Source organism: Molossus molossus, unplaced genomic scaffold (assembly GCF_014108415.1).
Source record: "Molossus molossus isolate mMolMol1 unplaced genomic scaffold, mMolMol1.p scaffold_m16_p_18, whole genome shotgun sequence".
NCBI lineage: Eukaryota > Metazoa > Chordata > Mammalia > Chiroptera > Molossidae > Molossus > Molossus molossus.
Genome location: NW_023425353.1, coordinates 35,656,738 through 35,671,948, shown reverse-complemented (window position 1 = coordinate 35,671,948; position 15,211 = coordinate 35,656,738).

The following is a 15,211-nucleotide window of genomic DNA, read 5'->3' as shown; positions in this document are numbered from 1 at the left end:
GGCCTGGTGCTCACACGCCTCCTTAGGCATTGTTTGCCGCCCACCTCCAAGACCTGGGGGGCTTTCGGCAGGTGGAGTGCAGTCGGGAAGAAACTGGCAGCGAGATCTTTTCATTTGGCCAACTTGCCTCTTTGTAAATTCACGTCTGTTGTTAATTACATTTGAATATACCTTTTCAGTGTCTATTACCTCTAGAATGTAAGCCCTATGAGCAAAGGGACCCTGTCTTTGATTCCCTAAAACCAAAAATGGTATCTGAAACAGTAGTATTGGTTGATGAATAAGTAAATAAAGAATATTCTCAGAGCTTAGAGCGTCGGCCTGCGGTCCAGAGAGACCCGGGTTCGGTTCCCGCTAAGGGCGCGTACCTCAGTTACAGTTTGTCCCCGGTCCTCGTTGGGTCGTGTGGGTGGCAACCACTTGAAGTGTCCCTTTCACATCGATGTTTCTCTCTCTCTCCCTTCCACTCTATCTGAACAAAAAATGAAAAAATGTCCTCGGGTGAGGGAAAAAAAAAAAAAGAATATTCACTTTTTATGCTTCCAGCAGCTATAAGTGAACCAAGAAATAAAAGCACCCTAACAGTTTAGTATCTTACCTAAAAATATCTCCCTTCTCACCCCCTGCCCCACCGCATGGCTACCTTCCTAATGCGCATGGTCCCTGTAGTCCATTCATTCACCCTTCACTTCATCACTGAGCAGTCCTTTCTTCCCGAGTACCTGTCCTGGGGCTGGAGATGACATTCCTATATTCAAAATGTCTTTAAAAATCCCTTGTAGGAGGCCTGTTTCCCCATCCCTGCACATGGACTTCCCAAGGGGCTAAAGCCAGAAGCCAGCTCTCTCTATGTTGGCCAACCTGTTTAGAGTGCCCTGAGATTACTCCTAACTCAGGAAAGCCTGTGAGATGACATTCCAAAGAGTACTCCTCCCATCATCTTTCCTTTAAATAATTACAGGTCTGTTCCTGCCGAGGTCCTGAAAGAAGTTCCCCATGGGGCAAAGGCCTTGGAGGTGATTCAAGCTCGGCTTTGGTCATGTGCACTCAGACTTTGAAAATCATCCTCTACCAGTGATTTCAGGCACTGAGAATGCTAGCAGGTAGAGCTCTGGAAAAAGTCCTGTGTTCCTTTCCTTCTTGGTTACCCCAGGACACTACGCCAATTAAAAGGCAAGTTGCCAAAGATGAGCCCTTTCAACAAAAGAGTCTCTTTCTACTTGAGTTTCACTCACTCACTTGCTCTGTCTTCCGGAAAACATTTTATTATATAAGAGGAAATTTCTCCAAGATCAAGGGGAAAGATTACGTTCATTTAATCATTTATTCATTCAGCAAATGTTTATGACATGTGTACCGTGAACCAGCAATTGTTCTAAAAGCTGAGGATGTGTCAGTGAGCAGAACAGAGAAGGTCTCCACTCTCACGGAGCTTATGCTTTAATGGAGAGGAGAGACCATAAATTGGCGGAAAGTAAGTGAGCAAGACAGTTTCCGATAGTAGTGAGTTCTAGGAAGACAAACATAATGTGATGGAGAGAATGGGCTCTCTTTGGGCCAGGGCACTTGTTGTGAACAGAGCTGGGTTGTGACCTCCAACCCAAGTTGGAGGTCAGAAAAGAACTCACCACTCACCAAGAAAGTGCTGTTTGAGCTCATACCTGAACAACCCCAAGAAGTCAGGCATACAAATATCTGGAGGTAGAGCTTCCTGGACAGAGGGAAGAGCAAGGGCTAAGGCGCTAAGATGGGAATAAGCTAGGTGTGTTTGAGGAATCAAAAGAAAGTCCAAGTGGCTGAGTGCAATGAACTAGGGGGGAGGGAAAGAAGTCAGAGATACAAATTATGTGATAAAAATAACCAACCTGCCATACTAAGGAAAACTTCAACTAGTCCATGCCCACCTCAATCTCTAGGCACCTGACACAACGTGCCTATTGGTGCAGGGATCACTGGTAATGGGATGTGGGACTTGAGCTGACTTTGGTTACTTCCACAGTCACACATATATGCAGGTGTATGTAGAATCATTCATTTCCACCAAGCCTCTGGCTGGTCTCTAACACATTTACTTTCATCTTGGCCAAGTCAACAGAAGTGGCTATGAAAATTAAGCATTCCAAACAACCACAGAATTTTCATTGAACTAACTTGTGCTCTATCAGAAGGAAGTGGTTAGCTCTCTATGCTTTCCAGTGATGCCTCTGACTTCCACATTAACTCTTTTGCTATGCGGCATCTGGCTACACACCAAATCTAATTCAAAGAATTAACATCGATCCTTTCATTAATCAATCCAGGGCTTTGCAGTTTTGTAGCCTCCACTTGTTTCCCCTAGTGATAGTCTCTTCTCCTACTTTCTTTTGACTGTTAGTGTCAGAAGAGTCATTTGAGATTCACACTTCCCACCCACCCACTGAAGGAATCTCAGGGCCAACATGCTTGTCAGGCGGCCATCCAATTCTGAAGGAATTGTTCCCTTTGATGGACAACTTTAGTTATCAGAAAACACACCTACCTATTGAATGGACGTTTCTCTCCCAGTAACATTCACCTATTTCTTTTTGCAAAATCAGAACCAGAATCCATTTTGAGTTTTAATTTTAGCTTAACATCATGTCACAAGCACTTTCTCATGTTATCAAATATTCTTGGGAAACACAGGGCTTGTAACAGCTGCATGATACTCTATCATGGAAACACAGCATGATTCATTGAATACTTCTCCTATTGTTGGCAAAGAATTGTTTCAAGCCTGAGAAATACATGAAAGATCATCCATTTGAGTTTCTTATTTTCCAGATGAGAAGACTGCATTCCCTGAAGCTAGTCATTTGTCTAAGCCTGGCCAGCTGGTCGGAGCTCCGCTAGGACTTGGCACTCCCAGGCTAAGGCCTCTGCTCTTGCTGTCGTCACATGCTGCCTCCTGGGCCTCTGCAAGGCACTTTTTGGAACCTAACTGCAGGGCACTGCCTACATTCCTTCTAAATTACATTTTGTAATTTGGGGCCATTATTCCTGCCTGTCAAGATCATTTTTATCTTCTATCATATAACCATTAACTAATGAGGGACACTGTAGCCAACATCAAAAATTGTGGCTTGTTCCTCTATCAAGATGTGCTTCCTAAATCACCTCTGTGCCTATGAAAGGGAACTATTGTCATAACTTTTATCAGATAATTCCAATAGTCACCAGCAATTATAGAGCAGGGTGCTAATTAGCATACTTCAGTCCATGTTTCTCGGGGATCCCCTGGGTTCCTTCATTCTGTGATCAGCATTCCAGCAGATGCCTGGGCTTTGCCCAAGGCCCAGTGCTCATAAGAGGGAAGAGGAATAATTTGGGGTAGGGAAAAGAGGAGGAAGGGGGAACCGACTGTGCCCTGCCCGGTGTGCCAGGGTGTGGATAGATAATAGAAGCATTACAGGAAGGGGTCCTGGAGGATGGGATTGGTATTTTTGGGGGAAAGCATGTGATCTAGGGTATATCTCTTTTACTCAAACTCACCTTGAGGCTGTATTATCATCATCTACATGGAGGAATTTACCATGATACAAGAGATCGCTCTTGAGGGGCTGGAGTTTAGTTTGCTTTTTCCTTCACATTTTATCCAAACTTTACCAACGTTCACCATTATCCAAAATGAACCTTTGCCATCGGTCTGTCATCACCAGAACCACTTTTTGAGTCACCAAATATCTTTTTTCCAGAATGTTCACTCCCACCTAAGTCATTTGAGATGCAGTCCTTTAAAACCTGTTTTTGGAAATGGTGTGGCTTGGATTTATTTTGCATTAACATTTTTTATGTATTGCTTTTCAGAACATGCTTAATTCATATGAATGCCATTGGCAGGCACCAGAGAATGTGATGGTTTCTATTTATGGTTAATGTTAATCCATTGACCATATGGTAGTTTAAATTTCTGGTACAGATTCCTTTTGCATGCTGTTATAGCCCATTCCTGGACTGCTATAATTGTGTAATTTATCAATGTGAAAAATGGACTATGAAATGTAATAGTCCAGAGCTAATATGGACAGCAGCAAGGGAATTTAGTGTGCTCAGAGAAGAGCTATTTCCATGGAAACTAAATCTTTTGAGCAAGGCCTCAGGATCCCTGGGCTGCAGTGTGTGTCCAGATGATGTGGCCCGGGTTCCAGACCCATCTCTGACATGAGTTGCCAGGTGTCATGGGCAACTAAACTTAACCTCTTTGGGATTTATTATTATCTGTGACGAGGAAATCTGTCTTGTTCAGTGTTTACTAGACTTTGGAATATTAGTGGCCAATTATATATTTTTTGAAGTTGTTATTTTAGAACAAGTTTAGATCGACAGAGAAGTTACAAAGATAGGATAGTTCTCATATACACCTTTCACTCAGCTCCCTCTAATGCTGACACCTTACATAACACAGCACATTTGTCAAAACTCAGAAATGACATAGGTGCAATACTGTAATTTAAGCTACAGACTTTATTTCCCAGTTTTTTTTAATATCCTTTGTCTGCTCCAGAATCCACCCAGGATACCACACTGCATTTAGTTTTCATGTCTCCTTAGTCTCCCACAATCTGTGACCATTTCTCATTCTTTCTTCGTTTATTATGACCTTGTCAGTTTTAAGGAATACTGGCCAAGTATATCGTAGAGTGTCCCAACCAGTCATATTTTAAAAAAGCAAAACAGCCCTGGCCAGTTTGGCTCAGCGGTTAGAGCGTCGGCCTGCGGTCCAGAGAGACTGGGTTTGGTTCCCGCTAAGGGCACGTACCTCGGTTGCAGTTTGTCCCCGGCCCTGGTTCATTGTGCGGGTGGCAGCCTGTCGATGTGTCCCTTTCACGTCGATGTTTCTCTCTCTCTCTCCCACTCTGTCTGAACAAAAAAATTAAAAAGTGTCCTCGGGTGAGGATAAAAAAAAAAGCAAAAAGCAAAACAAAATCGGAGGACTAGTGTAGGGCTGGGAAAGTTAGACAGGAAGGTGTATGTGAGGTCTCTGTGTACATCAAACAGGAAATTAATTGTAAAATTAAAAAGGCCAAGGGCGTATGTGGCTTCAGAATGACATTTGCATCCAGTTCTGCCCTGTCTCTTGGCTTGGTTCTTCTCTCCTCTGAACAGTCAGGTCATCTCAGACATGCACTCACCACATGGCTACGAGACGGCGGCCAGCAGTCCACATGGCTACATGCATCCAGTGTGCGTGTGTGCCTTGCACCTTCTCAACTAAGCTCTCAGTGGCCCTGGTTCTGCCATCTGCCCATCCTTGAACCAGAAGGAAAATATAATCCCTTTTCTGCTTCTGATGTGAGGTTGTATTGCCCAGAGTTGTGGACACCATCTTGTGACTATCAGGTGAGCAAGATGACAGCTGAGGAAGACAGAATAGCCTTAAAGATGGACAAACACCTGGGTTCTGGTTAACGTTGTATAGTTGTGGAATTAACCAAACCTGGTCTGGGTTGGTTGTATGAAATAATAAATGATTTATTGCCTAAGCTGTTAGTTGAGTTTCATATTACTTGCAACCCAAAGCCTCCTAAATGATGTTGCAGGTTTCCTACTGAATATGGGACATTACCTGGATACAGTTTGTTGGTTGGGCTTCTGTGTTTGACAATAAAATACAAATTGGAGCTCAACATATTCTGGTTCATTAGAATTATTGTTGAAAAATTCGGTTCCACACAGGCATTTTGGCAAAAAAAAAAAAGAAGTTATACTCTTCAATTTCACACAACATATGTAGAACATCTGAGCAATAGCTCCAATGTTTCTGGTTGCTTCTTTCCATGAAGTCTGGAAGCAAGTCTTGGGGACAGGACAGGAAGGGGACAGGAAAGGTCTGTGCTCTCCCAGCACATCCGGTACTTAGACTTCTGCTTATCCAATGGGTACAGTCTGGAGTTGGCCAGAAAGGGACACCTTGCCTGGAGACACTTTCCCATGACAAACATTTGGGCCCTCTGAGCTTAGATGGAAGTCCTTTCATGTAAGGTCCTTTCCACTCGGTCAGGCTAGTACTTCGTGATGTAATGGTGCGGAGACCACCATGCCAACAGCAGGGGACCTTACCCTCAGGGCAGTAATGATCACTGAGATAATAAAAGCCTGAGTGATTGAGATTTTTTATTTTTATTAAAAAAAAATTTTTTTTTCCTTTATTTTTAGAGACAGAGGAAGGTAGAGGGAGACAGAGATAGAAATGTCGATGAGAGAGAACACCCATTGGTCGCCTCCCACATGCCCCCCACTGGGGATCGGGCCCACAACCTGGGCATGTGCCCTGACCGGGAATCAAACTGGCGACCTCTTAGTGCAGGGTTGATGCTCAACCACTGAGCCACACCAGCCGGGCTGATTGAGATTTTTTAAATAAAGGTTTTCACAAAAGGATAAAAGGTTTTTCACATTTTAAAAATCACTGAGACTTTTGCCTTGGCTGGTTTGGCTCAGCAGAGCGTTGGCCGGCGGACCAATGGGTCTTGGGCTCAATTCCGGTCAAGGGCACCTACCTCAGTTGCGGTTCGGCCCCTGGTTGGGTTGTTTGGGAGGCAACCAGTCGAAGTGTCTCTCTCACATGGTGTTTCTCTCTCTCTCTCTCTCTCTCTCTCTCTCTCTCCACCCCCCTCCCTCCCACCCACTCAATCTGATGATAAATAGAAAAATATCCTTGGGTGAGGATTAAAAAATAAATAAAAATCACTGAGATTTTCATTTATTATTATTTTTAATCCTCACCCAAGAATATTTTTCTATTTATTTCCAGACAGAGTGGGCGGGGGGGAGAGAGAGAGAAACATCAACATGAGAGGGACACGTCAACCAGTTGTCTCCCACAAGACCCTGACCAGGGCCAGGGACGAACTGCAACTGAGGTAGGCTTGACCAGAATCAAACCCGCGACTCATTGGTCCGCGGGCTGACACTCCACTGAGCCAAACCGGCCAGGGCTACAAATCACTGAGATTTTTAAACACACACAAAACAGGGTCATTCTTATTGAGGAAAACAAACCAGCCCATGGTTTTCCTTGAAAGAGTAATCTTTGCAAAGGCTAAAGGAATGGCGATTTGAAACTGCGCTGGCTTCTCCCAGCATTGTGTTCTATACCTCACTTCTTTAATGATAGGTATGAATAATTTTTGCTTGCCCTTCTAGCTTTTTAAAATGAAAACAGTCCCTACTCCTTCCTTCCTTCCCTCCCACACACACTTTCTCACGAGCAGATACATACTTACATGAATACTCCCAGACCTCTTGTGGATCCACATATTTTGGGCATGTATATAGAGCCATTTATAGGGGTTTAATCCATGAATCATAAACAGAAGATTCTCATTAGGAATGGGCAGTGGCCTCTTTAAGCTTGCATAGTACTTAAGTATTTGAAGGTGGACAACTCTCAGCATTTTATGAGAGGCTCATAGATTCCCAGCCGACTCTGCATTTTAATATTAAAAACTCAGATATGGTATTAAGTCAAAGAGGCAATAATAATCGGATATGATCACAGCATTATATGCGGGGCCTGACGTAGAGTAAATTGTCAAAAATCATTTACTGAGAAAGTGAGTAACACTTCCCCCCATTTTTAATGTTTGAATAAGGGAAATGGCTGTTTTCAGGATAAAAAGTTACAGAGCAGAGCTTTAGGGAAAATCACTGACTTCAGGATAAATAGCAAGTATTTCTGGATTGTTAACTGCTAAAACAATTTTTAAATTTCTCTGTAAACATCAACAAGGCTATGGACAGTCTCATACAGATTTGTTTTTTTTTTTTTTTTAGTGAATAGCGTAAAACTGGCTCTTTCTTGCATCCATTTTGGGGAGCATTGTAGTTGTTTTCAGCACCCCACCCAACACCCAGGGCCTGGGCACTCCATTGCCGAGGCTTACACTTTCCCTCTTGCTCTCAAATTAGTTCTCCTGAAACCCTATCTTTATGTGGGTCAGGGCTTCCTTTTTCCTTAAAAACCATTTTTTTTTTTTCCCATTTGAAAAAAAAAAACAAAAAAAAAACCACCCTCCTATTTCCAGAAATTCCTTGGACTTCTTATTTCCTGTTGGCTGATTCAGAGGCATTTTTTGCTAATGAAGTTTCAAGATGATTTCTTGAAGCGGTTATAAAGTTATGTAACTTTATTTAAAACTATCTTCTTTGCTAAATTCTTAACTATTGAGTCTCTCTTTTCAGAACAGAGGCTCCTTCTCAACTACTGATGGTTATAACAGTGAAACCGGAGTGGATTTTACACCATATTAATCTCAGTTTCTAAGAATGCCAATCATTATGCATCCCCTCCCCCTCGTCTGATCCCAGGGTTAACAATTCTACGCTCGGTAGCAATCATTATTACTTATTTTACTACTGCCAATTTATACTACTTCACTTAAACCCATTTGCGGACTCCAGGATTTACTATGGGCTTGTTTCCGGCTGCTGGGACATGCTGCCAAGAACCGAACCTTGTATCAGGAGCCAGGACATGGGGCCAGTCCTCCATTCTGCCTTGGTGTCCCCATCTGCAAAGCAAAGAGCCTGCAACAGATGTCTTTATGGTTTCTTCAGTTCCAGACACTGATTCTGTCCAGACATGATGCTAGCCATTCTATTTCTAAAGGCCTCAGGAAAGAAAATTCTAGAGTCCATAGATTATTTAAAAATTGTTTTCTGCAATTTGCCGGTGTGGTTCAGTGGTTGAGCATTGACCCATGCACCAAGAGGTCACTGTTTTGATTCCTGGTCAAGGCACATGCCCAGGTTGTGGGCCAAATTCTTAGTAGGGGGCATGCAGGAGGCGGCCAATTAATGTTCTCTCTTATGGATGTTTTATCTCTCTCTCCCTCTCCCTTCCTCTCTCTCTCAAATTAATAAAGAAAAAACATTTTTAAATTGTTTTCTGTCTAGTAATGCTGTAAATTGTTTTCCTCCGTTACAGATGTCTTTCCTCATTCAGTCAAGGCCGGCTTTTCTTCAGCCACATGGATAGTTGGCATTTGCACACTGATCATGTGGAATCGAGAATCCAGAATCTGGCTCCTGCTGACTCTGTTGGGGTGCTGGGCAGGGAGCCTCTATTCCGAACACTGAACACTGCTGCTCCCTCCTGTGCCTCCCCCGACCCCCGGGTTAAAAACAAAAAAAAACTTTCCTGAACTTTCCCATTCCTCTGCCTCTGTGGCCTGGCTGCGAAAGCTGAAATTCCATCCCGTGTTTGTTGTCACCCGCGGCCCGTTTCCATGGTTACCCAGATTCCAGGCGCTGGCCCAGGGCCCTCCACAAGCCATCCCTCAAAGTCTCCCTGGCCCAGGAGTGACATCCCTCCCTCCTGCGGACGGCCAGAGCCAAGGACCGCTCTGCTCCTCGCAGCCCCGCCTGCTGGGGCCTCTGCTTGTGCGTATTCTAGACGGTTCTGTTCCATCTCATTTTGGGGGTAAGCACAAGCGAACCATTTCCTCCATTGCTCTTTTCCTCATTTACGCTGAGAAATTACTTTCTTGTACTGAAAACATTACACCCTTGGCAAGGACTCCAGATGGTTCTCATTAAAATTCCACGCCCCTTTTATTATTTTTTGCTAGCCCATTATCCACATAGTGCTATCTCAAAACTGAATGAGGCGTCCTGAGTATACCAGCCCCGGTGAGTGGAGTATTTCCAGAGCCCCCTGTTGGGGCCATGAAGGAGCTCCTGGCTCCCCTTGGGATGGTCACCTCTCCCTTCTGGGACTGGTTTAAGTATGCGCCTGGGGCGGGGGCATAGTTAATGTTAAAAGTCCTCTTAGCCATGGGCCGTCTGCCTCTGTAGGGAGAGGAGAGGAGGAACAGCTAGCTCCCTGCTCCCCAACAGGCCCTGGGCCTGACTGTGCCCCCAGAAGGACTGGGGAGAGGGCTGCTGTGCATCCCAGTGAATCCACACAGAGTCATCTGCAGGCTTCTCAAGACGCTGGGCGCGGGGGTGAGCAATGCTTGCTCTAAGAAACTGTTGAGAAGGATTGCCAATGCCTTTTGGCCATAATTGCAGCTGAGTGAGCCACAGGCTTTGCTTCCACATCTGGAAAAATCTGCTTGCGTAGGAAAAGTGTGTGTGTGTCCAAGGATGTGTATTTGATGTGTTTTAATTTCCATCTTTATATTATGAAAAACGTTAAAAATACAGAAAAGTTGAGAGACTAAGTGCAATGAATACTTATATTCTTCCACCTAGACACAATGTGTTACAATTTGCCATATTTGCTTTCTCTCTTTCTAGGTATGGTAGACCATTGAACAATCAATCTCATATGGCTTTTGCTTTGAAATTTGAAAGTTGAAATCTTGCCCATATAATGTTTTATAACCTTTAAATTTATGTATTAATGTAATTATATAAAACATAACATTCTTCTTGTAAAATATGCAAATGTTGAAACAAAAGTTAGAAAGTAGAAGCAAAAATCCTGCGTTGTCCCCTCCTCAGATCACCTTCCCCATCCTGCAGCGTGGCTTGGTTTGTGCCCTTCTTGACCTTTGTCTGTGTTTCTGCAGACATGCATGTTTCAATAAAAACATATACTTTTGTTGTATGTGTTTTAAGACATAAATGAGATCATACTATACATGTTGTTTTGCAATTCATTCTTCACTTGGAAATATGTCTGAGAGCTTTCCATATTAGTACTTGTAGCTCTGCTTCATTCTTTGCCGACTGTGGAGTATTCCAAAGGGCAGTTGTACAGCAATTTTCGTAACTATTCCCTCCTGATGGACATTTTAGCTATTTGTTATTATTTTTCCATTTCTTACAATGATGTGATTAATATCCATGGAAAACGTTTCCTTAAGGACATGTAGCAGTATTTCTCTTTGACAGATGCCTCGAGGTGGAATGCTGGGCTGGATTGATGCACATTTTACACTTGGATGGATACTGCCAAACTGCTCTTCACGCCTGCTCCAACCTACACAGCCTCCGAGAGAGCCTGTTTCCCCTCACCCTCGCCAAGGTCGAACTTTGTCAGTCTTTTTAGGTGTTTACATTCTGATGAGAAATGACCTCATTGTTGGCTTAATTTGTATATCTTTGGTTTTTAGCAAGGTTTGATTATTAGCAAGGTTTACTGCTGTGTCAGAGTTCAGCATCACATGACAGTTTATGTAGAAAGATAGATAGAAGTGGGATAGGGAAAATGCATGGTTTAATACAGGACACTGGCTGCTTACAATTTTGTCAGATCAGGTGGGAGAGCAGGTTCCCGGCTGAGTTTCTAGGACTGACTCCTAGAACTTCAGTTACAGAACCAACTCACCAAAGGAGGCTCCCCTTCTGCCATGACCAGAAAACCGGGGATTCTGGGAGCTGTGGCTCAGCTGCTGACTCGGCAACCTGGAAACTAGGAAGCCTCAGTGGCACCTGATTCCAGGATTACACAGCCTCAGCTGCGTGATACATGCCCTGCACCCCGTCTACAATGCTCACGAAGCACTAGGTACCGAGAGCTCCATGCTGATGAAGGAAGAACCCAAACCAAAGTAACACAGGAAATAAGGACACCTTAACCCCAGAGTCAGTAGATCTCTGGAGGGTACATCTGCCCAGGGGAAGCCAGGGCACATGCAGAAGCTCAGCCCTAAGGGAGCCTGGCATTGTCAGCTTTAGCTCTTCAAGCTCTAGCATGCAGCAAGGCAAGCTACAAATCAGTAGGCATGGAGTTGAGTGAGTCTGTCTGAATTATCTGCCCTGATCATATTTTCACATTTTGTGTCTTTTTGCTGTGAATTTCCCGATTATACCTAGTGTCCATTTTCCTATTTGAGTTAATTAGTTCATAGAAGTTTTATGGGTGTGTGGCAAATAATCTTTCGTCTGTTATAGATGTTATGAGCACTTCTTTTAACATTATGTCTTTTGTCATATAGACATCTTCAATTTATCTATTTTTATACTTTCAGGTTCCCAGGTTTTGTAACTTACTTAAGAAGGTCTCCCTGACCTCAAGGTTCCGAAAGTATTCAACTACATTTTCTCCTAACATCTTCATAATTTTTTTTTATGTTTAATTCTTCAGATCACCTTAAAATATATGGCATGAAGTAGTTTTAGTTTTAGTTTTTTTTTTTCTTTTTTTGTTAAATAGAAAGCCAATTTTCCTAGAATAATTTGTTGAATGAATTTGTTTTTGCTATACTTTAAACTTGGAGAAGTTTTTAAAATATGGAATAACTTCTTAGGTTTATCTGATGCAGAGGCAGGGGAAAGCTTTAAAAAATTAGTTTATCACTTCACAGTTTGGTTCTCTAAAAGCCTTTAAAAAGTAGGGGTTTGACATTTCCTAAAGCACAGATATGACAAGATTATTCCCCTAATCTTCCCTTTCCTCAAGACCAATGTTTAATCTCTGGTGACTACCCCTCTGTCTACTCAGCATCCCCGTTGGGCCTTTCCAATCTTATTTCCTTGTTCCTTTGCCTAGAAGGGAGGTCACACCATTTGATTTGGCTACAAAAGCAAAAAATATGTGCGGATATCTATGTCAGCAGTTTCTTTATGACCTTGTAACGATCTGTTTATGATGCTTCTCTCACATACTGGTATTTCTCAATGTGTTCACTGTCAGTATTTTGGATAGAACAATTCTTTTTTGCAGTATATTTAAAAGCCCTGGCCAACCTACCACTATGCAGCAGTGTTCACTGACACCCCACTTCTTCACCATCCTAGTCATGGTGACAACCCAAAAAATTTCCCACATGTTTTCAAATACACCAGCTCTACTCCTTAATTGGAAGGAAGGGAGAGAGAGGTATTGAAGCAGAAATGACAGGATATCATCACCAGAAGGCACCTTTCAGCTCCCCTTTTAATCTCTAGGTGTTCAAATCCAGCCTATCTTTTAGAGGTTGTCCTTTCCACAAGGCTTTTCTAAACGCCCTCAGATGTAGATCTATTCCTCTTCTGATTTCCCTCTTCCATGACATTATGTCCAAGTTTCCATCCATCCATCCATCCGTCCGTCTGTCCATCCATCCATCTACCCACCCACCCACTTATCCATCCATCCACCCACCCACCCACCCACTTATCCATCCATCCATCCATCCATCCATCCATCCATCCATCCATCCATCCATCCACTTATCCATCCACTTATCCATCCACTTATCCATCCATCCATCCATCCATCCATCCATCCATCCATCCATCCATCCATCCATCCATCCACCCACCTATCCACCCACCCACCTGTTTGTCTATTTTTCCTGTGTTTATTGAGCACTTATAGTGCACTAGGCACACCGACCACTTTCTTTTTAGATTATGGCTCTTTGTATAAGAGTTTTATCTGGTCTAACACATTATAATCTCAGGTGTAATCCCATGTCTGATCCATTGCTGCATCTCTGAGTGCTCTGCACAGAGCTGGTACTCCCACTGAATGTTAATAGAGTGAAAATTACTGAATGCTGCCTGGCAAGTGTGGCTTAATGATTGAACATTGATCCATGCACCAAGAGGTCACTGGTCCGATTCCTGGTCAGGGCACATGCCCAGGTTGTGGACCAAATCCCCAGTGGGGGGCGTGCAGGAGGTGACCAATCAATGTTTTCTCTCATCAATGTTTCTATCTCTTTCTCCCTCTCCTTTCCTCTCTCTCTAAAATCAATAAAGGAAAAAAAGAAAAAGAAAAAACAGTTACCAAATGCTGTCGTTTTAACGTACATTCCAAGTCTTTATTCAAAGGCATGAGAATATTGTTTTAAAACCATATGATTTTTGCAATATCTACATTACTACTTTTGAAAATTTCCCATAACTGCACCACTTTTTCAGAAGGAAATGAAGATGTGACAATTTCCTTCCTCAGCCAGTCTAATCTTATCCTTAGAGGCAATGACTTTCAACAGTTTGCTGTCTTTTCTTCCAGACTTTTCAAAAACATTTTAATGCAAATTCACATACAGATATGCCTCTGTGTACATGTATTATGTTTAAATTAATACATATATTAAGAGCTATATGAAACATGAATTTGAAAATTATAAATTTACAAAGTAAATTATGACGTTTAACTTAAGTGTATCGAGTGCTTTATAACTACAAAATGATTTTGAATATATTGTACTCATTTGACTCCCCAGCCCTGTGATGTAGGCTCAGAGAGGTTGACAGGCAGAATTCTGGTCACACAGCTGGTATGTGGTGGAGCTAAAACTTGAAACCAGATCTTCTGCCTCCTAATTCATTCTTTTTCTGTTGTGCAAAATAATCCCTGAGGGTTATTCAGGAATGACTATTTACATAATGAAATTATTCTTTGTTTGACTTCAGAGCATCAATGTGGAATTCATTTGAAAGCTTATTTTATTATACTGAAAACAAACAACAGCTGATATCTATCAGGTGCCTACCATGTGCCAGAAACCATGCTAAGCATTTCACTTGCATTGTCCCCTTTTATCCTCTAATAAGCCTATATGCAAGCAGCATTATCAACCCTATTTCCAACAAGGAAACTGAGGTTCAGGAAGGTAAGCAGCAGGTTTGGGGTGCTGGCGCACGGTACGCTGGGTTTTGAAGCTAGGCCTTGCTGCCTCCAAAGTCTGTACTCAGCCCTTACACTTGGCAGCAGCCTTTGTACATTTTGCCTATATATAATTTCAAAAAAGTAACTATTATATAAAATAAAATAAGGTGCAAACTTGATGTGAGTTGTACTTTAAAGGTATTTGCAGTATGAAAGAAGAGAAGTCTATTGCATAAAGTAAGATATTTAGATAAATGCTTGGATAAGGGAGAAGAACAGCAAGAAAGGATGTAGTAGGAACACACACACAGATAAAGGCGGATTGATGGCTTGGTTGATTGAGAGGAAGAGAGAAACTGGGCAAAGAGGGCCGAAGTAGTCAGTGGGAGGAGAGGGGACCGGAGCTGCAGCCCTTCCCACTCCTGCCAAGAGTCCTGTCCATCTGGGACTCTCCAACCCAGCCAGATGCTCATTTTCTGGTACTCCTGGAGCCAATGTTGCCTGTTCTCCTGGGCTAAGAACTCGGACATGTGAGCACCCACCCTCCCAGAAGGCAGCCCTGGGTGAGCAGGGGCTGTGAATGAAGAGGAAGGAATGTCTCAACATCTGCACAGCCCTCCGAGGGCTGGGAGGAGAGCAGCTGGGAACACAAGAGCCAGGAAGATGGGACGGGAGCAAAGGGCCTCACCAGGCTGGCCC